At 40.8% G+C, this 23,887-nt stretch overlaps 1 long non-coding RNA gene across 1 annotated transcript; it reads right to left on the reverse strand.

Annotated features, from left to right (window-relative positions):
* Positions 1-2,093: 2,093 nt before the first annotated feature.
* LOC140647584 (uncharacterized) lies at positions 2,094-8,165 on the reverse strand. Its single transcript, XR_012040850.1, has 3 exons — positions 7,819-8,165; positions 7,334-7,563; positions 2,094-5,012 (listed from the first exon to the last, which is right to left on the reverse strand). It is a non-coding gene; the product is annotated as an uncharacterized lncRNA (long non-coding RNA).
* Positions 8,166-23,887: the final 15,722 nt, after the last annotated feature.

Genomic DNA, 23,887 nt, shown 5'->3' on the forward strand with positions numbered 1-23,887 from the left:
ACTTATCTTCCACACCTCTGGAGAGCAGATACATCTCCAGCAACAGAGTCCGATAAGAACACTTTCACCCCAAACAATTCACATGAGGTACAGTACTATATCAATCAGCAGGGAAAACCACATTTTAACAGCTTATAGAATTCACTGTCATAATCTTTTCTGTGAATCAGGAAAATAAATAAATGTAGATTAAGAAATGGAGGTCAGTAATTTGTTCTGCTTCATAGCATGAAAGATAGCATAAGAGCTCCTTTTGCTGTTCTTTGTCATTTTACATTTCCATCTGTAGTGTGTTTTGCTTTTATTTGTATTTGTGCAGTGGGAAAATCATCTGAGTTTTCCTAGTTGGGAGCAGACTTTTCCTGTTTTAAGATTAAAACTCCTGAGGTAAGATTTTCTTTTTCTCAAAATATTTACTTAGAGGTTAACTCACAGTAAGGCAGAAGACTGAATTGCTTTAGAGAAGAAAAAGCCTCCTCTTCTTCATTTAAGCAGTCGGGAGGAAGAAACATTTGCTTAACAAGAACCAATTTAACCTGGTTTCTTGTCAGGTCATCCTACGTCGTGGATTTCTATTTTGAAATACTGCATAGAAGCCCAAGACTGACTATTGGTAGTGTCTTTCAAGTAGGTGAACTGCAGAAAATTGCTTTTATTCTTGTGAAGTGTAAAATAGTGTAGAGCCACTGGAAAACAAAATGAGGGCTCAGTCCAGGATCTGCTGAAATTGTTGCTCTCAGTGATTTGAGGGCAAACTGTACATAATCTAATTTATCTTCCAGTTTTATCCAGAGACAGGCTCTGAAGGAAGGGGGCTATCCTAATTTGTAGTTATGTAACTGTGGTGGGACTCCAACTGACCTTCTCTAGGAAGCTTTATAAAAAGAAAAGAATATAAACAGAAAATCAAAAAGGAAGGTCCTTTAGGAAGGCATAAGGTATAAGAAAACTCAACCAATGTTTATCTGAACCCTAGAGAAAAGATTATTCAGCAATTTAACTAAGGTGCCACTTGAGATAATCTCAGTTGTGATACTTAGCTGTTCTTGGCCTTGATCCCAGCTGTAATTGGTTAACGACTCTAGGAGATCGGAAAAACAAGGAAAGCATGGAGAACTTGAAACAGTGCAGAAAGGTTCATGTGAAATGATGGAAAAAATATTCAAGGTAAATTCCCACATATGAAGTAGTTATATTAAGTAAATACAGTAGGTCAAAATTGGGGGTGAGGAGTGTGACATGAAGAAAAACGTATTGTTGCTTCCATCCATACACCATACTACATGCTCTCAAATACTATTTTTTTTTCCTTGTGGCTATATAATACATAAAAATACTTTCTTAATAAAATAATGAATGCACTGACTGTGTTTGCTACCATAACAGACACATCCATATGATGGTGGTGCCCCAATAGACTATCACTAGTTTTAGAACAGAAGTACACAATGGTCACAGGTGACATTTCAGGTCAAAATTTGGAGAGAAAATTACAGCTTTTAGATAGCGAATGTTGTACAAGACTCAATTCTTTGTTTTAAATACCTCTATAGAGAGATAGATGTATTAGTGTATACTTACTGATCTTAATATGGCAATTAGGTATGTTTGGATTTCTCTAACAAGGATCTGATATTTTAAATCGTTAATTCTCATCCTTGGGTTCATAAATATTATTTTTAAAAAGTAAATTAGTCTTTCTTCTTGTCTCTCAATGAAGGCATTAAGTGATTAGGAAAAAGTTCAGATAAGCAAACAGGCTCCTTGTGGGTTTGTCCTGAGATGAAGGCTGCTCTCTTGCCAGCGAAGTGCCAGGTGTCATGTATTCTGGCATTCCTCACCTATAAAGACACACCAAAAATACATGCACGCAGTTTTGAATCCTTTTTTTAAACTCATGAACAGATGAAATTCAGATCAATGCTTTATATGAATGAGGTGACCAAAACATTCTAAAATGCTGGTTTTAAGCATTTTAGGTTCCATAGGAAGATAATGTGTTTTGATCCTTTTTTTTTATTAAGTTTTTGCCAACCTGATAGAGTAAATTGATTTCATTTTTAAAGTCCGAGTGTTTTGTTTGACTGGGTACGAGTTACAGAGCTGGGTGAAGGGGAGACTTAAAATGAAAAACTACCTTACATTTCTACAGTCCACAAGCACAGAAGGTAAGAAATACAGACATTTTTATTAGATTTGGCAAGTATACACTTGATGATTATTTTTTTATGTTAATGACATCTTTGTTCCTTGGCACAAGCTACAAGGTGAACCCATCTTGATCCCATAAAGGTATACAAATCTTGCTAAAGCTGTTTTACAAATAAAATGCCAAATCATCTGCAACCTATATTCAGCTGAGACGTGCTTCATGTGAAATCTTACAGGCAGAATACCTGCACTGACTTTCCTGGCAGGCAGTCCATATATAAAGAGGAACACTTGTCTCCCAAAAATATCTTTGTGACTTTAGACTTATATAAATGTTGTGTAGAACTTTGTTTTGTCTCTGTTTTACGTGGGACTCTGATAGAGCAGATCATTAGACAGAAAGCTCATGTCTCCATCATGAAACCATTCCTTTCCAATACATGTGTTTGCTTACACAAGGAAAATACATCTCTCATGTTGGAAATGTTAACAATTCTGATCTGAGAAAAAAGAAACATAGTTGGCATATAAAAAATACCTAAGCCATACTTTTCCCATTTAGTGACTTCATACACGTACTATTTAAAGAACTCTCAGATATGCTATGGATTCAGAATAAAAATTCAAGTTTCTCAGCTAAGTAAAGGTGACTACATAAGAAATACAGTTGCCATAGGGGCCTCCCAGGTGAAAGAGGGAGTTGAAGAAATTAATTTTAAGATCTCAATAACTATCTGAAAGTTACTCTCTCTCTCTTCATTGACTCTAAAAGGACCCTAAGGTGACCAGCTGTGTGATTCAGTTAAATATCTAATGTTTTAGTTAACTATCTAATGTTGGGAGGGATAAATCCAGGTTTAAATGACCAAACTTCATATGAGCCAACTAAGACAAAAAGAAGGAAGAAGTGGGATTTAGAGCTATCCATCAATACAAGCTTATAGCAACCTTATATTATAAGCAAATAATAATTACATTAGTTGAATGAAACAGCACAGAAAGCTGTCCATTCTACTGGAGAACAGTCACTTTTCCACAAGTAGCTAATTCTATATAATAGCGAATTTGCATTTGGTATGGCAGCACAGACTCTCACCAAGGCTAACAGCAATTATACCTAAGAATTAGGTTCAGTCCCTGGGCAGTGTCTATCATACTCCACTCCAGCTGAAAGATGTTTACACAGATGCTTTCTGCAGTGCACAGAGGATGGATGCTGAGCTGCCTTCCAAAGCCTAAATACCTAAATCGGTATTTTTAATATATTCTGACAAGAGTGCATTGGGATCAGTCACTACATCATGCAGAGACTTGTGTTTCCACAGTGCAGGCTGCTTAGGATTCAGGTACTAAGAAGAAATAGGTATCAGCCTCTTACTTGGCTCTGAAACATTTGTAAATGCAAATTAGTAAAAAATAACTACAAAAGTGCCTTATTTGGAATGCAGCACATGAGCATCTCACTAGAGTTAAAATTCCTAGAAAAATTAAGACAGCTGAAAAGATTCATATAGGATCTATCCAACAAGACAGGCAAACCTGAGAAAAACTTGTGGCTGATGTAGGGCTGAAGAATCACTCCTGTAATGATGGAGTGCTGGCAGTCTGATAGGCTCTGGGACCAGAAACATGTGGTGACACTCAGAAGAACTATAATTAACATTGATGATGTGATTGGAATTTAGCAAGCAAAGGAAATCACCCAATCTGCTCATGCTGGTGAAATTGTTATAAAGAATTCAAATTTCTAGTGTTAAAAAGAATTCAAAATGTGACAAGAAAAGTGCTCTATGACAACAAAGCAGGCAGAGCTGCAAGTCAGAATATATACACAGACACAACCCCAACCCAAGCAAACAGACTGTTCAGCATCTGGGACAAAAAGTCACAAGAACAGCAAAGGATTGCATCGGTTCACAAAGGATTGCATCGGATTTTACAAAGGCCCGTGTAGTGAGCGCAGTATGCATGAAGGGGATGGACAACAGCAGCTTTAGCTTATAGGAATCTTCATAGGAACAAGAAGAATAAGATAAATGGATGGTAATCCCGAAAACAAATGAATTGCTTTTTAATTTTAATTCCAAGTTGCTGTGATGGCAGAAGCAACATCATTAGCACTGTAAATCGTGTAGTCAGCAAAAGATAAGAAGTGAATGTAGGCATGAATGCTTATAGAAAATGGAGATTCTAACAGCAGAAGGAACTATTGTATTCCTTGAATATAAGCAGTATGGAGTTTAAGTTAGTTCATGTCCTTAGTATCATCAAGAGGGAATGTCATCTAGAGGAAAACGGGACCAAACTGAATCAGAAGTCTTTTGCAACAAGGACATGAAAGATTCCAACTGTCCTGTGATTAATTTCTTCACGGAAGTCCCTCTTGCCCTATGAAGATGGCTGAAGAGGAGTGCGGTAGGTTGATGTTCTGGGAAGCCTCAAGAAAGCAGATGGACTGCCAGCAGAGATACAGTCTATGGTCGCTATGGGGAAAACCAAAACAAACCCTATGTCACTCATTTCTCCTGTAGAAGTGTCTCATCCCACCCTCAAAATAAACATATGTGCATGAAATGTTTTCCGCTATCTAGAAGGGAGATCTTGGAAAGATGGTTAATGTCAAATCTTTTTACCTGCACTCTGGCACACGTATGGTCTGGACCTGCCTGCATTCCTTTTGGGGAGATACTGAATACATGTACTAATGTCATCTGCTCCAGGCAGCAATCTGTGGTCCCCACTCCAAGCAGCAGAGTGTCTTGCATCACTTGCTCTAATCTCTTTCAGATCAGACTCATTGTGTCCATCCTGGAAACCACTTTTCATCCTCCTCCTCTGGGTCCCAGTGGAACATCAATAACCTTCAAAGGGGGCAAAATAATGAGAGATACATTGCTATTTACTAGGAAGGTGATTTGAGGTCCTGAGGAAATGTATTATATTCCTGAGTGTGGCATTTTCATGCTACATATAGGTATGCTTGAGATTTGCAAGGCCTGTTAGGATAGCTCTGTAGAACTGTGGAGGTTAAACAAGGCCATCCCTCTGTACGCAGGAAGATCCCTGGGGCTATCCAACCCGAGAATCACAGTTAGGTTGCAACACAGGAAGAACACACATCACATCCATTTGGGTTATGCCCAATTCTTGCTGTGTTTCATAGGAAACAGAGCAAAACTTGTATTTGGGGAAGGATTGAGTAGATGACATTCTGACATGGGAAAAACAGGGAAAGAAGAGAAATTCAAAGAAGAAATTGAACAATTTTCTGTAGGGCCCCTGGATTAAAGCTAAACTGCCGTATTGGTGAAGTTCCGTGCATAAGAGTAACCACAGACAGAGGCTAACAGACCAAAATGTACAGGTAGACCATACTAAGGAATAATCCCGCAAGAGTAAATTTGTCCCCACCCATTAAAAATGAGAGTGTCAGCTAATATATGGAAATATATGTATACAATTTAGCTGTCTGTAAAGATACTCGGATTACAAGTTTAATGTTTAGTGGCATGACAGTGATGTTCATGAAGCATGAACTGAAAACTCTCATGAAAGAAGGGCCTGAGGTGTCATATATTGGCTAAGGTGTAACCGTGTGTCATACATATGCTTTGAAGATTATTTCTCAAGCCCTTAATTGTAACAAAACACTCGTAACCACAGGACCTACTACCAATCTATTTCTCATAGTAACCTGGTTTTAGGTGTTTGCTTATCCAATGATACAGCCCAGAACAGTTCCTCTATCTCAGGGAACAACAATTTCATATTTCTTTTCCACTCTATATAATTCCCCCTGAACTTGTGATGCAAATGCTGTCATAAACGCCTTGGTTCACCAGGCTTCACAAATAAGAAAAAGAATTCCCCCTTCTAGACTAGATGTGGATGGAACAGCTGTGCAGATAAACCCACTTACACTTTTTGCCCTCCCTCACTGTAAGTAAAAACACACCAGTTTCCTCTGTAAACTGTACATACTGTATCATCTGGGTATATCCTTAGTTTGTAAGAGAGAAGCAGTTACCATAAATTAACACCACTGGTATTGCCAGAATTTTCATCACTTTGACCACCACTTCAAGTTTTGGAACAGACGACAAGGACTTGACTGACACTTGAGAGTCTCCACTCCCATTCCCTGTGCAAAGGGACTGCAGCTAGACTCATTCTGAGTTGAAACACAGCATTCACATACTCATTTTATGATTTGTACCTTAGCCTACACTAAACTTGCCTCGCGGTGATGGCACAAGTAAAAAAAAAATGGTGTCAGGGAGCATTCCTGGGCACTGCAGCTTCAGTGTCTATGCTGTTACATTGTTGGAGAGGTCCCTGCATGGTTTGTGGTTTTGGTATGGGCCACGTGCCATTCTCACAAACAATGCCAAGATGTAGTTTGTGAGTCAGCAGCGGATAGGGATCATTCATAATATACAGTTTACATGAAGTCATCTTATTCTGGAGACTGAGTACACAGGCATAAGCAGTATGGACACAAGCTACCCCAGGACAGTTAGCCTCAAAACCAGAGGACAGTCTTGGTAGCAAAGAAGAGTCCTTCACACTAGTAGTTTGGACATAACCTCTGTGTATCAACTGAAGTCTCTAGCTCACAGGACCTACTGTGGTTTATATTTGCTTTAGAGTAGTCTGCAAGCTCTTCTAGGCAGAGACCACACTTCCCTTCATTTTTATGTATCTAGCACAAAGAAGCCTTACATCTGATTAGGATGGTAACTAACACCAGAAGCAAAATGAATAAAAATCCTGACATTAATCTGAAGATCCTACTGCTGAAGCAGAATAGGTAAGTGATTTAAGGTTTTATGTCCAGCTCCCTTGTAATTTATGTCCCAGCATGCAAGACAGTGGCAAGTCTAGCTGTGGATTGAAAGAAGGCAGATGAGTTTTTCTGAGTGCAGTTTAACACTAAAATGTCATTGTACATGAGGCATCAAAGCAACAAAGCAACCCAAATTTCCTGTTTCAGGTTTTCAGTGTCTGTCTCAAGTAATAAAAATAAAATAAAAACTATTCCTTCACTTCTCAGATATGCCTCTACACCATCATTACTGTAAAACCAAAAAAGTTTTTGGTTTTTCTTCTTCAACATTTAAAAAAGAATACACAAGTTACAAGTTACAGAGGTTTCCTGAAAACAGCCTCTTCAGATACCTACAGACCCAGAAAGCCACAGTGCCCAAACTTCTGCAATCCCACGAAAGATCCTCCTGTGTGTCTCTGACCCTGAACGATCGCATGGGCTTGGGGGACGGGGAGAGAGGCCAGGTGGCCTCCGGCACCTCCGACTGGCACAAGCGTTCCCTCTCCATCACCGAGACGCGTGCCTGTCCTCTGCCGTCGCGCCATCTCTTCCAAGGCAACTCCTGGTGAAGAACTGGCAGCTGGCTGGGAGACATGAGCAAGAGGAAGCAATTTAGGTGGAAGAAAGAGAAAGCCAGCTTCATAAGGAGGCTGAAGATGTCTCCAAAAGGGCAAGGGTGCGTCTGGCCTCTTACAGGTAGAAGAAAGATTTGGAAGGACCTCGGGCCGGGATGAACGTACACACCTCTCCAGGCAAAATGTTAAATATGCCTACAGAAAGTACTAGCAAAGATTATCTAGCTATGCATGCTTGTTCACTCACTTCTAAGCATTACTTACTTTAGTAAGTATCAGCATAAAATACCAGGAAGCCTCTGCAGGGAGAGGGCACCCCCTTTCAAGGCATTCGGCAGCACTCGTCGCCTTTTAAAGTTTTTCTGTGAGTGCCCCTCTCACCTCCCCAGGCCCCGCCGCGCTGGGCAGCGGCTTCCCGGCGCGGCTGCCCGCTCCCGCCCCCGGCCCTGAGGCGGCCGCCGGCTCCCGCCGCCCCGCTGCCTCCCAAGACGTGACAGAACCGGCTCTCCGGGCCCTGGCTGCCCCCACCCTCCTCCTGCGCGAACTCCGCCCGCCAGCGGGAAAGCGTCGGAGCAGCGACCCGCCCCACAGCCCAGCGCAGGAAAACGCGGATTTCCTTGGCGGCGGGGAGTAATGGCCACCAGGGCAGCCCCGCCTCACGCCCCACGGCAGCCGCCCCGCAGGCGGGGCGCGGGCGCCACCCGGTGGCCGCCGCGCCGAGGTGCACGACCGGTAGCGGCACGGCGTGAGGGCCCCTCGGTAGCGGGGATGGCTCTTTCTGTCAGCGACTGGTCCAAATCCAGCCGGGGGTGGCGAGGCGTGAAGGGCAGGGCGGGGAGCGTCCCGCTGAGGGGTCTGCGTGTGCCCGGCGAGAAACCACAGCTGAAGGTGGTCTATAGGCGCGGCTGGAAACCACAGCCCTGCCCGCAGGCTCAGCAGTTCCCCTGTAACTGCCTGAATTCGGGGTTCTGATACACCCCAAACTTCCCGATTCCGACAACGCGGTGAAAAAATACAAGAGCAGGAAGGAAGCAGGAAGGAGGCGTTCGCGTTGCTTCATGTAGCGTGGCACAAACTCTGCGCCAGCAGGCGACACCTCCCTGACGTTATGGCCTTACCCAGAAAAAAATAAAAGTATTAAAAGCAGATGGGAGGGGAAGGAGCCTCCCAGGCCGCAGGGTCCAGCCTGTGCCCGTGGGCCCATCCAGCACCGTGGGCTGCCTGGGAACCACCATGGCGGGTACAAAACCCACACCAGAGCTTGTCCCGGCCGGTTTATAGCCGCAGCGTGGTCCTTGCCTGAGCAGGTCTTGTGTCTCCCCGGCAGGGCCGGGGACATCTTGTGGTGAAGGACCCTGGGGACATGGCACTGGGGCTGACCCTGGGCTCTGCCACCTGCCCATGGTGCATTTTTTCAGCACAGGCTCCCCTGAGGTATTATTTGTCTATTTACATTGCCTGTCTTATTTGGTAAGTAATGAAAGCTTGTAATCTAGAATGAAAGTGTCAGTATGGAAAGAGATAGCTGTATCTTGCGGTTGGAATGAGAGACGGGGAGTGTTCTCGTTTCCTGGGCTATGTAATACTGAGCTTTTAATTTCTCTGTGCTGTACTTGCCTGATGGTGTTCAGGTCTTGGGCTCCAAAGGCCATTCAAGACCTTCTAGGAGAAAATAAAAACAACAAGTAAAAGCAATGGCAATATTTTGTTATTATGACTATCTTTCAATAATTAGAAATTATCAAATATCTAATTGTCAAAAGAGAGTCATAGTAGGAGAATCTGCTGATGTTTTCATAGACTGAATGGCCCTCTTAGTTCTCCCCTCTCTCCTTTTTTGCCTTAGATAAGAGAGGGAGAGAGATTTTTCTGTGGCTCCAGTACAAGAGGCCTGCTTGCATCAACCCCTTTGCATAACTTTCTGAAATTTTTAATGGAATAAACACAGTGTTTCACATTTCTGAATACTAGTTTTATACCCAAATAAAGCATTGAGGGAGGAAAAGTGAAGCTGACTTGATTTCAGATGATCACAACATCCAGTGAGGAATAATTTTGCAAAGTTGGCTTTGAAGAAGGTGGGGGCCAGGACAATTGCGGTGACACAGCAGTAATAACGCAGGGAACATGCATGGGGTGCGAGGGGTAGGAGTCAAACATAGTCTTGTGCTATTGTCCTGGTTTCGGCTGGGATAGAGTTAATTTTCTTCCTGGTATAGTGCTGTGTTTTGGATTTTAGTATGAGAATAATATTGATAACACACTGATGTTTTGGCTGTTGCTAAGCGGTGTTTACACTGGTCAAGGACTTTTTCAGCTTCCCATGCTCTGCCAGGTGCACAAGAAATGGGAGGAGGCACAGCCAGGATAATTGATCCAAACTGACCAAAGGGCTATTCCATACCATATGATGTCATGCCCAGTATATAAACTGGGGGAGTTGGCCGGGGGGTAGAGATCGCTGCTTGGGGACGGGCTGGGCGTCGGTCGGCGGGTGGTGAGCGGTTGTATCATTTTTTTTAATTTTATTTTATTTCTTTTTCCCTCCTTTGGGTTTTGTTCCTCTCTCTCTCTTGTTGTTTTCCTTCTCATTACAATTCATTATTATTATTACTATTATTATTTTGTTCCAATTATTAAATTGTTCTTATCTCAACCCACGAGTTTTCTCACTTTTGCTCTTCTGATTCTCTCCCCCATCCCACTGGGGGGGAGTGAGCGAGCGGCTGCGTGGTGCTTAGCTGCTGGCTGGGGTTAAACCACGATGGCTATACAGCACGGCTGTTTTCAGCTGTGTGCCTAGGCAATAGGAGTGAAGTCTCATCCATTCCCTCAGACCTGAAGCTGGCATCTTTCCAGCAATGGCCAGCATAGCAGATGCACAAGACACTTCATATTTCTTTCCATTATTGCCTTAAGCACAGGAATGAAAGAAATAAAACTTGTCCCATTGCTACTTGTCCTGTCTGACAGCTGCTCATTCTTGCACAGGAATGAAAGAGGTAAAACTTTTTCCTATTAGAACTTATCCTATCTCACATCTGTTCATCCTAGGTAGAGTTTTCAGTCTTACCCCTCCAAACACAGTACATGTGATACAATCTGAATGTAGAGGAGGGGACATACCACGTCTTAACCCAGAAGATCTGTGTCAGATCAAGAAAAAATACGAAGTGTTTTCTTCCTGCTGTATCCAGAGACTGTTTCAACAGAGATATAGTGACTGCAGCTAGCAAAATCTACTGGTATCACATCAGTACAGCGTGTAGGAAAAGTGGAAATGGCACTACAAGGATACCTAGAATGGCTGTGATTCTGTGTTCTTTCTTATTAAGTAACCATCCCAGAAACTGGAGATATCTCCTTGCACCTTCACCTTTTCAGTTTGTCTGAGCTGATAAGCTAAAATCTACCTTGACTGGAAAATGTAGTAATGAAATACTGACTTGGATGAAAATTTGCCCTCAAAAATCCTTTTGTCAACAGTGGGATAGGGTTCATTCTAAGAATTTAGCACATTCAGATTTTATCTCTTTCTGCTCTTCTAGTTTATGTTGGAGTAGTGATCCAGCATGAAAACTTTTACTAGTGTGAGAAAAAGTAATTTTAATGCATGAGAAACAAATTTGTTCAGGTCCTGAGGAAAAGGACTTCTACCTTCTTAGCCTTTATTTCTTTAAGATTTAAACAACCAAGCATCTTTAAGGAGGGCCCACTTCATCACTCATCTTGCCCTGATAGTGCATTGCTTGAAGTCAATCCCTGCCCTGTTAGGAATGTGTCCCTGATGCTGGAGAGCAATTTCCTGGACAAAAGAAACCCTATAAACCACTTCTACAGGTTGACCGTATGGAGAAAATAATGTTCCTTGCACAGCGGGAGCACAGATAAAATACAAATGAGAGATGATGACTGGCTCTCTGATTTGTTTTGTTTTTCCTTATGACCTTCTGACACTCATGCCCCAAGTATGAAGTGGAAAGACTGTGACAGCTTCATTAACAAACTCCTTTCATCTTGCCTTAGAGGCTAGCTTTTTCCTTGTTGAAAACAGTCTTCCAAAAGGGGGAAATCTGTCCAGGCAGAGTTGCAGATTTTATCTATAGGCAATAGGTTTGGACTAAAGATCTTGACTGTCTTAGATTGCAACCGCCCTTACAGAGCTGGTAGTGAGACCCTTTAGGCAAGCCCACTTCATATAGTCTATGAAAGACTCAGAGGTGAAAGGCTGGGTTGCCCTGACTGGAAGGTGTATCAGGATCTACAAAGCCCTCTTCTCTCATCTGCCTCATTAGGTCTTGTTAGTCTTGGTCTGCTGATAACTACGGGTGTCTGAGAAAATGTGGAATCACTGTTTTCTTTCCAGTTCTCTTAGGTGGACTCTTGGGGATAGAAAAAGGAGACCCATCTTCATCTTGGGAAGGGACAGAGTATATTACTTCCAAATCAACGTATCACTGCAGAGTCCCGTGTCTCTGCACAGTTTCTCCCAGTTCCAGTCTCTCAATCTCTGTTCTACATTACTATATACAATGGACTCCAGGGTAAAAGCACATTTTATCCCAGAATAAATTTTTATAATTCAGGACTATACGCCAGCTAAACACGGCAGCGATTGTTTACATATGTTGGTATTTAAGTTTGCTTGAAGCAATCATTCTGCCACTGTAATAAGCCCTGCTGTGGGATTAAATGTTCATTTGAATCTTTATTCTTTTTGGTTTGAATCCAAGAAAGCAAGAAAAGGCCAAGAAAGTTTTCAGTATGATATTCAAGATATTATCTGTGGAATCTCAGGTGAGTTCTTCAAGAGTAGAACATCCTAAAACTGTGGCTGCTGAAAGTGCCTTGGACCCAGTAGATTCTCAGAATATAAACCTGTTCCTGTGCATAACCGAAGTGATGAAACAATTACAAGAAATTATTACAGAATATTTCAGAAGCCCTTTGTGCTTCAGATCCTGTATTTCCCATTCAAACCAGTAAGAATTTAAAAAAAAAAAAAAAAACAAAAAAAAACAAAAAAAACCCCAACTTGTCACTGAAATTTTTATGCTGCTATGAAAAAAATTGTCCCTTTAAACAGCAAATTGTAAATTTACAATGTGGTTTGCCAGTTTCCGGTAAAGTGACACCAAGCAATACATTCACTTTTAAAACTATAGGGAGTATGCACACTTTCTAATTTTAGGCATATAATTTAGATAGCAGCTAAGATCATGTGCAGAGAAACTGAAGCCTGCTGATTTGCCCTCCAGACAGATCTACTTTTCATGACTCACTGTATAGGAGGTGCCTAGTTTCCTTCTTAATTTAAGCATATATTTTGGGTGCCTTTAGTGAAATAATATGGCATTCTTTTTCTCTTGGTGTCTCATTCCTTAAGCTAGAAAAGACTACCCCCTTTGCTCCTTGGGCACTTGCCATATTTTACTCAACAGTGCTGCTGCTGCTGGCCTTCAAAAATGGCCTTAGAAAAGGAGTGGAATTGGCTTCAGGGATATATAAAGAGTGGTGAACTTGTATAAGAGCATGACTTTTTGAAAGGACAGGTTTCAACATGCAATAACCACCTCATACCCTCAGATTTCATACGGAAGTCTAAATTGTTGGCACTAATGTAAATTATTTTGCTGACACATTGTAGGTATGCAGTTTGAGTTCAGTTACACTACACTTTTCCTATTTATGCCTGGCAGGCATAACCTGCATATACCTTTTTATGCCTTGCAGGTCAGAAGCAGTGATACTGCCAAGCTGCAACACCTCCAAAACGTGGTAGCGCGAAGGGATCTCACTGTGATGGTGGAGAATATCGTGTGCCTGCTGTCCGAGAGGTGGATGTCCAAGAATCATAATGGAGGTGTGAGATCCAGCTTCCCTTTGGCTTGCTGGGGGCAACGGGAGGAAGGGATGCGTTAACAAGCTTCTCCTTAGAGTCAAAGAGTGACACGTGGTGAACTTGCCTATCAGCAACTCCAAGTAGCTGATGTGCCAGGCATATGGACCTGCATGAGCACGTGTAGACAAATGTGTTCAAATCAAACCATACTAGAGCCATAATGTACTTGCATGACCTTTTTAAGCTTAACAGTAACATTTTCTCACATTTGTTTGTACCTAGAGCAGTCCTTTATGTCCAGCAGTTCACTATGTCAAAGGGCACTTGATGTGAAGGCATTTTTCTGAGGAGACTGAAGTTGTTATGATGAAAAATATCTTTCAAGAGGATGCCTTTAGGCTGAGTGGGAAAAATGGTACAACCAGCATGTGAGCATGTGAAATTTAACTGAATTGCCCAAACAATAATTTGGTTCTATTTCATGAAGTCTGGAAGAAGTCAAGCAAAGAAAGGGAGTAGAATGTAATCTTTTAAGGGGCTAGTTCTGAACACTCCGATGCTCATATTTTGTCATTTTATAAAACCTGAGGTTAAAAGAGCTATGTTTGTTGCTCAGTTAGACTAAACCATGTAACTCACACAAACCACACTTCATGGCTTGATGTAATGTTGTTCTGCCTGAATTCATGCCAGTAACAGTTTTACACCACAGCACACCACAACTTGCTTTATTTGTGACACTTATTCAAGAGCACTTATTTTAGAGTTTTAAAATACTGGCTGATACTAAATTTCATTACCCCATCATTCAGGAGAGAAAAAAGATGAGAAAGAATATATTCAAAACCTCCAAAATAATTTTAAACAGCTTTTCCCTAGTCAAAGCAACATATTTTCAAAGTAAGTACTTAAAATGCTGGGGCTAGAAATGAATAGCGTCTGCATATATCACCAAAACATACTGAATCCCACTGTACAATATTCTGGTTTAACACACTGCACTGAATTGACAGTCTGAACCAGTACAGTTTTCATCCTTCCTTTTTATCGGGCCCATATGTTTGGTAAGGGCAGCAATGGAGTGAGAAAAGAATTAATTTCATTTTGGGGTGTGAGAAAAATTGCTTTAAAAAGCAGCCTCTCAGTGCTTCAGAAGCCAAAGTACTTTACTTAAAAATAGACACAAGTAATGAAACTTTTCTGATATCACAATCACTTGTTTATGTGAAGTCCTTCTCAAAATTATTCTCTAAATTTACACAATGTTATGTTTGTAATTATATTATATATTAATATATAAAACATAATAATATAATAAGAGATTATATCTTCTACTTTTTCAAATAAGGCATATGTACAAACATTTTACCCCTCTATTTGGCATATTTAAAAGAACATTTTAGAAATATATTACACAGAAATTAAAAAAAGATAAAAGTAGATAAAGCATTCAGCTGCCCAGAGGTTGGCATCTGGGGGAATTTGGCTTTTCAAGTGGTCAAAGACATAAAAAATTCCTTTGTTTACACATTCCAGGTCTTAATCCATAGTCAGACAACTAGATTTATGTCCCTGCAGCTTCCATCCTCATACGAAGCAACTTTAAGAACAAAAGACTCTATGAGTTAGAGAAATTTAAAAACTAAGGGTTTTTTGTTGTGCTCGTAGTACTATTCTGATACCCAAGCCTTCTCTTTATTTGATGAATTACAGTTATGACAGTTTAGGATTCTCAGAAAACCTGCTAATGTACATCAAAATCCACCTTCAGGGAGGAGGATGCAGTTTTATCCATATTGTCTTTGCTAGAAATTTAAATGACCTTTAATTGTAATGCTGGCTTTGGAGAGCAGAAAGTCTGCCAGATTCTTGTAGGCCATAGAGAAGTTAAGATGGATATTATTTGTTGTTATAGTTGGAGTGAAAAGCTGTTGCAGCCAGCTACCTGTGCCCTTTCATCAGTTTTGATTTTTTCTAAGCTTAAACCATTGTTTTTTCTATACAGTCTGAAATTTCACAATATTGCTGCTTGCAGTTTCTAGTTTTTGCTTCTACTAGCTTAAGAAACTTCTGAATATTTTTCTTTACTTCTGGAATCATCGTCTTTCCCTTTAGAATTAATTTAAGCTCAGGGAGGAGGAAAATCTCAAAGGGAAAAGCAATTTCCCTTTCCAAACTCATGGGTAAATATTATCTATCCAGTCTGTAGTCTGGGTCTGCGTTTTCTTGCCATTTCTTTCACCTTTAAACAGTTTACATTGAAAAAAGGCACACTATCATCTCCCACCTGACTGCATAAATCGTAGGCTCTTGCCTACTTCCATTTCCACAGAGATTAGTCTGACTAAAGCCTGTCTTCCAGAGAGGAATTGGTCCCCATCTGCCTACAGCAAGAGATGACAAATCCACCACTACCTTTTGCACTCGTTGCAGCAGCTGTTAAAAATATGTGCATTATTGCAAGCCATCCAGCCCTGACTTCTGGGTTTACCTTTTTTCAATAGACCTTGATTTTTTTTCTTGCTAGCAAGGCTTCTCCTTCACCTATCACTATATGCTTTCCAGGAACTTTGTAGGAGGGAAAAATAGATTGAAAGGAGGGAAAGAGAGGTTGAAAGTATATTTTTATTTTTTACTGCTCCCAGGGTGCATGGAAGAAGTACATAAGTCCTCCTCTCATCCTTTCCCAGCTATTTTACTAATCCTCAGCCCACTTACCCTCAAGCACTGATCCCCAGAGCCCCCTGCAGTCTGCCAGGAATAACAGACACAAATTCGATGCTGGTCCATTTTCCACCTCTTTCTCCTGCTCTCCTCAGTGATATAAATCCAGTCTTTCTCATAGGATGCAGGAGAAGCTGCACCAGTGACCAGTTGCCCTCATGGCCATGAAATCTTCATTCTGATCTGGCTTTAGGGAGATAATTAATGCCTGTTTGGGCAGCAAGGAAGACATCCATATAGGAGACCACTTCTATGAATGAATACAAGTAATCTGTGCCTCTGTAATTTCTTCCTAGACAGCCATCTAACAAATGCCCTCACATACTACTGTTTGTTTCTTTTAGCAGAAAAAAAAAAGTGTTATGCCTAATTTTTGACTGCACAGACATAGGAAAGTAGGGTTAGTTTTCCCATCTAAGTAGTGAGCACACAGTAGGAATTTGTATCAAGATGTTATGGTGTCTGAAATCTTTTATTTTGGCAGTGTGTCAAGAAAATTTCCTTCCTTCCTTCCTTCCTTCCTTCCTTCCTTCCTTCCTTCCTTCCTTCCTTCCTTCCTTCCCTCCTTCCTTTCTTCCTTCCCCCTCCCTTTCTTTCCTTCTTTCTTTCTTTCTCTTTTTTTCATTTTCTTTTTCCTTTGCGTTTTTTTCTCTTTTTTTGGTGTTCTGTAAATGTGAATATCCTTGCTGTAATGCTGAGCTATTCTATGGAAGAAGCCTAGAGTGTTTTTGTTCTGCATGTTTATATGTCAGGGGTCTTAAATAACTTTTCATGTTTTCTGGTTTTGCTATAATTGCTCTAGAAGTCAACACTACCAACTTGAAATGGATTTCTGCCTCTGTTGGTTTCTGATTGGTGCTCTTTGAAACAGAAAAAAGTATGTATTTCTATACTGCTTCTACAAGAGTGGCATGTATATAAGTGATACTGATTAATGGGGGGACTGCATACCCCTTAGTGCTCTACCAAATCTATGCCTTTCATTCCCTCTGTGCTGTTACAAACAAAACCTCTCAATATCTATGGCCACACTGAAAAACACTTAACATGAGTATTGTTGAAGCTTGGGGGGAAATAAAACTGTCCCTGGATTTTTATATATGAAGAATGATACACTTTAAAATAATCAAAATGGACTGACTCCAAATATCCAGATGTAAGGTAAATAGAAAAAAAAAAAAGTCTACAGCAAATCCTTTTTCCATATGGGCTTTATCTGTACTGTGTAGATGATGTCTTGACGGAGGGCTGAGTTTTATAAAATTAAGTTGGAGATAGACTGTCTCACTTTTCAGGAAACTTTCCTTTCCATTTCTACCATTCTTTTGTAAGGGACATTGTGCTGGGTAGTAAACTGCCCCGAGCCTTGTGCATTAAGCTCAGTTAACTTGCCTAATTCCTAGTCTGTTGAGCAGAGCTGTAAACAAACTCAAAATGCAGGCTTAAAACTATGCAAGAACGAACAGCATGGTGATATACCAAATTGATAGCACGGTGTTAATGCCTGTCTTCATAAGGTGTCTGTGGTCCGTGAGTAGAGCATAGGGGTAAACAGGATAGTGATGGAGTTATTTTGTTCCCAGTGAATTAGAATCAACTCATTCTCATCTTGAATAAAACCTTAAAACAGTTTAAAATTATCATAAATACATAAAATAAGAAGGTATGGAAGTCATTTTTTTAAGATACAAAAAAAAGAAAGCGAGGAAACTCCTCGCATTAAAACAAAGCTCCTCTGTTTTAATGATTTGTGTTGCAAAATGAAACTGAAACAGAACAAAAATCTACACTGGTAATCAAAATTAAAGATATACGTGAAAGGCAAAATTCATCTTAAGAGTAGCATTTGAATTGCCATAAAAATTGATGACGGTAAGATCTGCAGGATTTGTTCCCATCTATCACTAATCCAAAGCATTGCAAAGAATTGAAAAGCCTACTTTAAGATGGTAGACATAGAGTAACTTACTTAAACTTCTTGCTTGCACTTAAATTACATACCAACATGTAAGCAATGAGACTTTTCTCTGTTTTCCCCTCTAACCACAGCCTATGTGTAAAACCAGGTAGCAGAAATTTTAGCCCACATCTCTATTAAATTGGGTAATGACTATTCACCATGCAGTTTTTGGCAAGTAGAGACAGGGCAACTGTTCAAGAAAAACAAGAAATTTCCTGCTGTATATGAACTGCTCATAAACACTTGAGCCCTGGCACTTTTTACTCAAACCCTGCGGGTCTCAGATGCCTAGTATTAATAGACACTGCTAATTACAAGCAGTGTGGTTAAAGCAAATGCTTAGCCATACAGAACATTAATTGACACTGTTGTTGGGGAAAACGAAGGGCTGTGTGTGTGGGGAACTGTTTTCCCAGTGAGAAGGCCCAAGTCACTGCAGTTTTTGCCGTTTTATTCATATTTTCCCAAAGTAGGTCTAGTTTAGACTACATTCTCTGCCTTAGAAGACCAAGGAGGGAACTGTGATTGCACAGTTTCTTTCTGGCTCCCCTGGTTCAAGGTGGGAGGTAGTCCGCTAATGACCTGTTACCACCAAGTTTCCACAGCCTCGCTGGCCAGGCCATTAGGAGTGTGAAATCAAGGTTCGGTTCACTGCCTATGCTGTAGCTCTGCTACTCTACCTACCTGTGTCTCATGTATGAATACCTTCTGCGCCTGTGCCTCAGTCAGATGTGCTGGGCATCACAGCAAAAAAAAACCCAAGCCAAAACCAAACAGGATGTCCCATTCTTGTCTGAGGCATTCAGAGGATTTGTGCTAGTTGATTCTTTTATACTTCTCCTATTTCTGGTCTTCGTTCAGTAGCACAAAGCCTATCTTTGGAATAGGAGATTTATTAGCTTGTTCTGGCTGCAAGAAGCAGCTTACCAAAGGAGCTGCCATTTTAACTTTTAACAATACTTGAAATCCCATTCAGTCAATCTACCAGCTTTTAGGATGAAATTAAGGATGATAGGAACACCTTGGGTCAATAGCCAGGAGACTAATGAAAATGAGTTAACCGAGGAGGAGGTATAAGACACAGCAGTCATAATACATCATACACTTACACAGAGGAAAGGCTGTTAGATATGATCCCTAAGAATTCACCTTTTCCAATGTAAAGCTAGTCAAGAGCTAGATAAATTATCACTAGTAACAGAAAACTCTTAGCATACCCTTTTTGTTCAGTATCTCCAACTGTGTGGGAAGAATTTTACCTTTATGACAACATTTAAAGAATAGAGAGACTAAGTCTAGGAAATCACCATGGAAATGAACATCTAATCTAACCTAAGAAAGAAAAAAGTTAGTTTTGCTTCATTTCTCAGGAAGAATTTAAAAGGTTAATGACCCAGAGAGCTTTACTGGGTTTTTTTTCCCTGATTTGCTGTTGTGCAGCAAGTAAAAATGAAGTGTTGCAGAAGAAAGGGGCAAATCCCTCAATTTATGGAGTATTCTGTTACTTTGCACAACACATAAGGGGTTAGGATTCAGCAGGTTTCTAACAGGAGTCATGGCTGACTATGGGATTGTATGGAGGGAGTGGAGCAAGGCTGAAGGAAGGACAGCTGAAGTAGTTAAAGTTTAGATCTTCCAGTGTCCCTCTAAAGTGAAAACTCACAGAACTCTGTGGGGTATATTTTAGCCTCTGTATTTAAGGTAGGTAGGCTTTGCAGATAAGCTGTGCAGTCTGCAAGGAGGGAACTGTGTGTTGCCTGGTGAACCTGCAGAGGTGAAATGCCTGAAATTAAATATTTTCGAAAAACGTCACAAATATATTAATTACTAACAGGATCAGCTTTAGATAATAACACTATAGCCTCATTTGATTAGTTCTGGTGCGAGAATGGACATTTTATGCCTCCTCTCCTCCTGTACAGAGCACAGCAGCCTCTCCTGTATTTTTAAGTCTGAAACACTACTTTCAGGTGCAGATCTCCCTCTGTACAAGAGAGGGCAGCCTAGTCCTGGTAATAGTGCCTCCGAAGCTCTGGACATCTGGAAAATCTGTTACCTTATTTGTTACGCTTGACTGTAAAAATTACTGCATAAATTGAAAATTAATCTTTGTTCTTCATTTTATGGGGGACGGGAGACTACTCTGAGACTTCTTATGTTTGAAGGAAAGTTACAAAATAAAATCCTTTGTTTTATTCATGGGAAATTTCTGCTAATGCGATACAAATATGTGGGTTTCTTCAGTGATAAATTACTTTACAACTTGTAGTGTGAAAGCCAAGCTGAATTAGAGCCCTATGTCTGGACTGATCTCATCAATTTTGGTTCCTCAGCAGGGATTTGGCTTTTGATCACACACTTCTTAATAGATCCAAATATCTAGACACTATGGCCACTTGTGTTTAAATCCTTGCTGCTTGGGTTTATTTCATGCATCACTTTTTGGTCTTAAAAGCTAAGAGGTGCAGCACAGGGGTAGACTGAAGGTCTGCATTGTCTAGTAATCTGTCTCTGAGAGTGGTTAATAGCAAATGCTTATGGAAGGAATATAACAAACAGGGTGAACACAGAGGGATCGTTGTGTGACATACCTTCCCACCTTCCAGCAGTCACTGGTCTAAAACAACAACTTCTTGAGCCAGAATTCATATCTTGACAGCCACTCTTTCTTTCCTCTGAGGACATTCCATGTGCTCAGTATACCTGAGACTGGGAAGACGGTTTAAATATTTTCCATGTTTGATTTTAAGAACTGTTTTGCCGTCTGAGACAGACTTTCTCCATTCCTGAAGCTTTCTTTCTTTTGCCATTCTTTCTTTATTTTCTCCTTTTTTCCTTTCTTTTTGGTTTTCTTTCTTTGGTCTTTTTTGTTACATTCTTCAGAAGTTAAGCCAGCTCAGTCTCAGAATCATACCTTGCTTTTTGTCATAAGCCCAGGTGCCTACTGAGACTGAGATCTTGTCCAAGTTTCAGTTCCATCAAGTACCCTTCCTAGACTTGTGTATAAAAGAGGTATCTATCTTTTTGTCTGTTGGTGCCTTTTACAATGCACTGCTATGCCCCCTCAACTCTATCCATTTCATTTTTATTTCAATGTATTTCATAATATTTATTTCTCTATTTCAAGGTATCTGTTTCAGGAGTGTCCCTTCTGTGTTGATGTCCTCTCAAAAAAAAAAATCCTAAAATTAAATTTCCAATGAAAACTAGACTTGGGTGATCTGATTTGCTGAGTTATGGGAGGCTGAGTTCTCAGAGACGGCACTAATCCTCAAAAAAAATGCCACATCTCATTATTATCTTTAAAGAGCAAGGGGAAAGGACTGCTTCTTTGCAGAGGCTGTCAACTGCAATTAGATATGAAAAAAAGGAAGAAAAAATGTTTGGAGAAAATCTTCCTCATCTAACTTTCATCAATCAAAATGTCCCCACAACTCCCCTTGCTTGCAATTCTTGTCATTACTGAATATCTGGCCTGCCTACACTCTTGCTACTCGGGTCTTGCAGTTTTTATGGGTTAAAGCCACTCTTACCTTTAACGTTCCCCTTACATGAGACCTTTCTGCCTTGTCTAGAATACTGTGGGGCACAAAAATTAAAGGGAAACTCATGAGTGCGGGGAAGTTGTACACTAGTTGGCCTATGGCTGTTTTCTGTTCAGCTTCTGCCCCTAAACTTAAAGCTCCTGCTATCCAACACTGCATAAGTGCCTATATTCTTCACTGCAGAGACAAGAGACAAGAGACAAGAGAGACAAGCTTGTCTTGCTAAAGAGACAAGGTTCTGGCATCCCTTGCTAGTACATCAATGACATTAATTTCTTTGCCAATTAGTATAAAAAGGAAGCATGTGCCTTCTGGATTTTTCTACCTTAAAGCAACTCTCATGTGAAAAGGTGTTGGCAACGTGGGTATTTCTCAGTACACTCATTACAGCATTATGGTGGCAACGTGGGTATTTCTCAGTACACTCATTACGGCATTATGGTGATTTATGGGTAATTTATGGATCAGCTAAACCACAGTCTTGGTGTGAATGCCCTGGTTAGCTGTGGAGGTGACGTGTTCATGGAAAGCAATGATTTGACTCTAGGACTAAGTTTCAAACCCACAAAGTTCAAATGGGTTCAGAATTTACTCAAACACATTCTCACATTCCTCTATTTTAGAGACAAGGGTAATGATCCTAAAAGCGACTGCCCTGCAGCGTCACTGGAGTGAAAAATTGAAGGGTTGTTTTCCAAGTAATCTGACTCTGTACAGCTGGATCAATAGTCAATATTGCCAGGGCTTGGCTGCCTTGCTTCTACCTAATTTTTACCATTGCATGTCACAATAAAGCCCAATGTGCAAGACCCTCCAGGATCTGGAGGGGAAAAGAGTACAAGAAACCATACCTGCTCTCAGCGCTCTCTGCTTTTTAATATACAACGTGTATTGAAAATTCAAGCATTCAGGTAGGTTTATAAATTGGATGGAGATGTGTAAGTCCCTGTAAAATTGAGAGTTGATCTCTGTTATTTGCAAAGATACTAGTACAGGATATGTATTTTGCTCAGCAGAGTTATACCAGAACTGTCCAGGCTCATGTAGTTGCCTGTTTGTAAAATGGCATATGAGTGAGTACTGCCCAGTCTTTAAAGCTAAATTGCAGCCTCGTGCTAATCTAACTTTTCTAGTTGTACTTTGTATGCTCCCCCCAAAATTGTATGGGTTGATTTTTAATGTACTTGTACCAACCCCACAAAAAAGTTCTAGTAAGCTTGAATCAAATTAATGGAGACCTTGGAGCACTGGAAAAAGAAGTTTCAAAAGTTTGTGCCAACAGTTTTTAAATATTATGAAATAGGTCCCTTTGCCATCAAGTCCCATGCCTTGAAAGCTTCTTTGATACAAGAGTGGGTTTTTTCCCCCCTCCTTTTACCCCTCTGGGAATTCTGCTTCTGGGTAAGACTGATGTGACCAGGAGTTATCCTTTACAGCTACCTCTGACAGCGAGATGATGAAGGCACACTGGGTGACGGTGTCTTCTGCATCAAGCAGTGCTCTGCTTTACAGTTGCCAGAGTGAGGGGAGGAGATCAGACAGCCAGGGTTTTATGAAGGTCAGTCCCAGACCTAAGGCTAGTCAATGCTACAAACAGCTACTTGTGACTGAGCAAAATGGCTCTATGGCAGCACTGCCCCAGTTGGGCTGCTTGTCGGAAGGGGAACTTTACCTGGCAGGGAGATGGATACGCCAGGAAAGTGGGGTTGTTTTGTGGCAGAGGGCTCCTGACCAGCAATATGTGGCTGATTTGTGACCACAGATGCCACTTGGGTGGTGCAGGCAAGCTCTGACTGCTCTCAAGAATTTGTCCAAGTAGCTCTTTAGAAATTCCACCTGGCGAGACTTAAACCGTACCTTTTCAGGACACTGTCGCTGACTTCCTCGAACATCCGTAAATAGCTGGTTTGTATATGTTCATGCACCGTGGAGGATAGAGTTTAGATTTTTTTACTGAGGTTATCCTTTTGACACAGGGCCAGATTGTCAGGGGGTCAGATCTATGCTGGGGAGAGCTGTTTGGTTGACTTAGTGGGTGGCATTCTCATAGGCGAATAACTATTTCTTTGTTTTGTTTGTTTTATTGTACCTTTATTCTTAAGGAAAGGACCCACTGTGTTTATATATGAGCAGATTGTTCTCCTGTTTTTGAAAGCTATGTGTTTTCACCCTGAACACTGCTTCTCTCCCCAACCTTTACTAAAAGCCCCCAAAAAATCAAATAAAATAAAAACAACTAAGAAATATAAGGGCAGGTCAACA

The sequence above is a fragment of the Ciconia boyciana genome, chromosome 2 (genome assembly GCF_034638445.1).
Source record: "Ciconia boyciana chromosome 2, ASM3463844v1, whole genome shotgun sequence".
NCBI lineage: Eukaryota > Metazoa > Chordata > Aves > Ciconiiformes > Ciconiidae > Ciconia > Ciconia boyciana.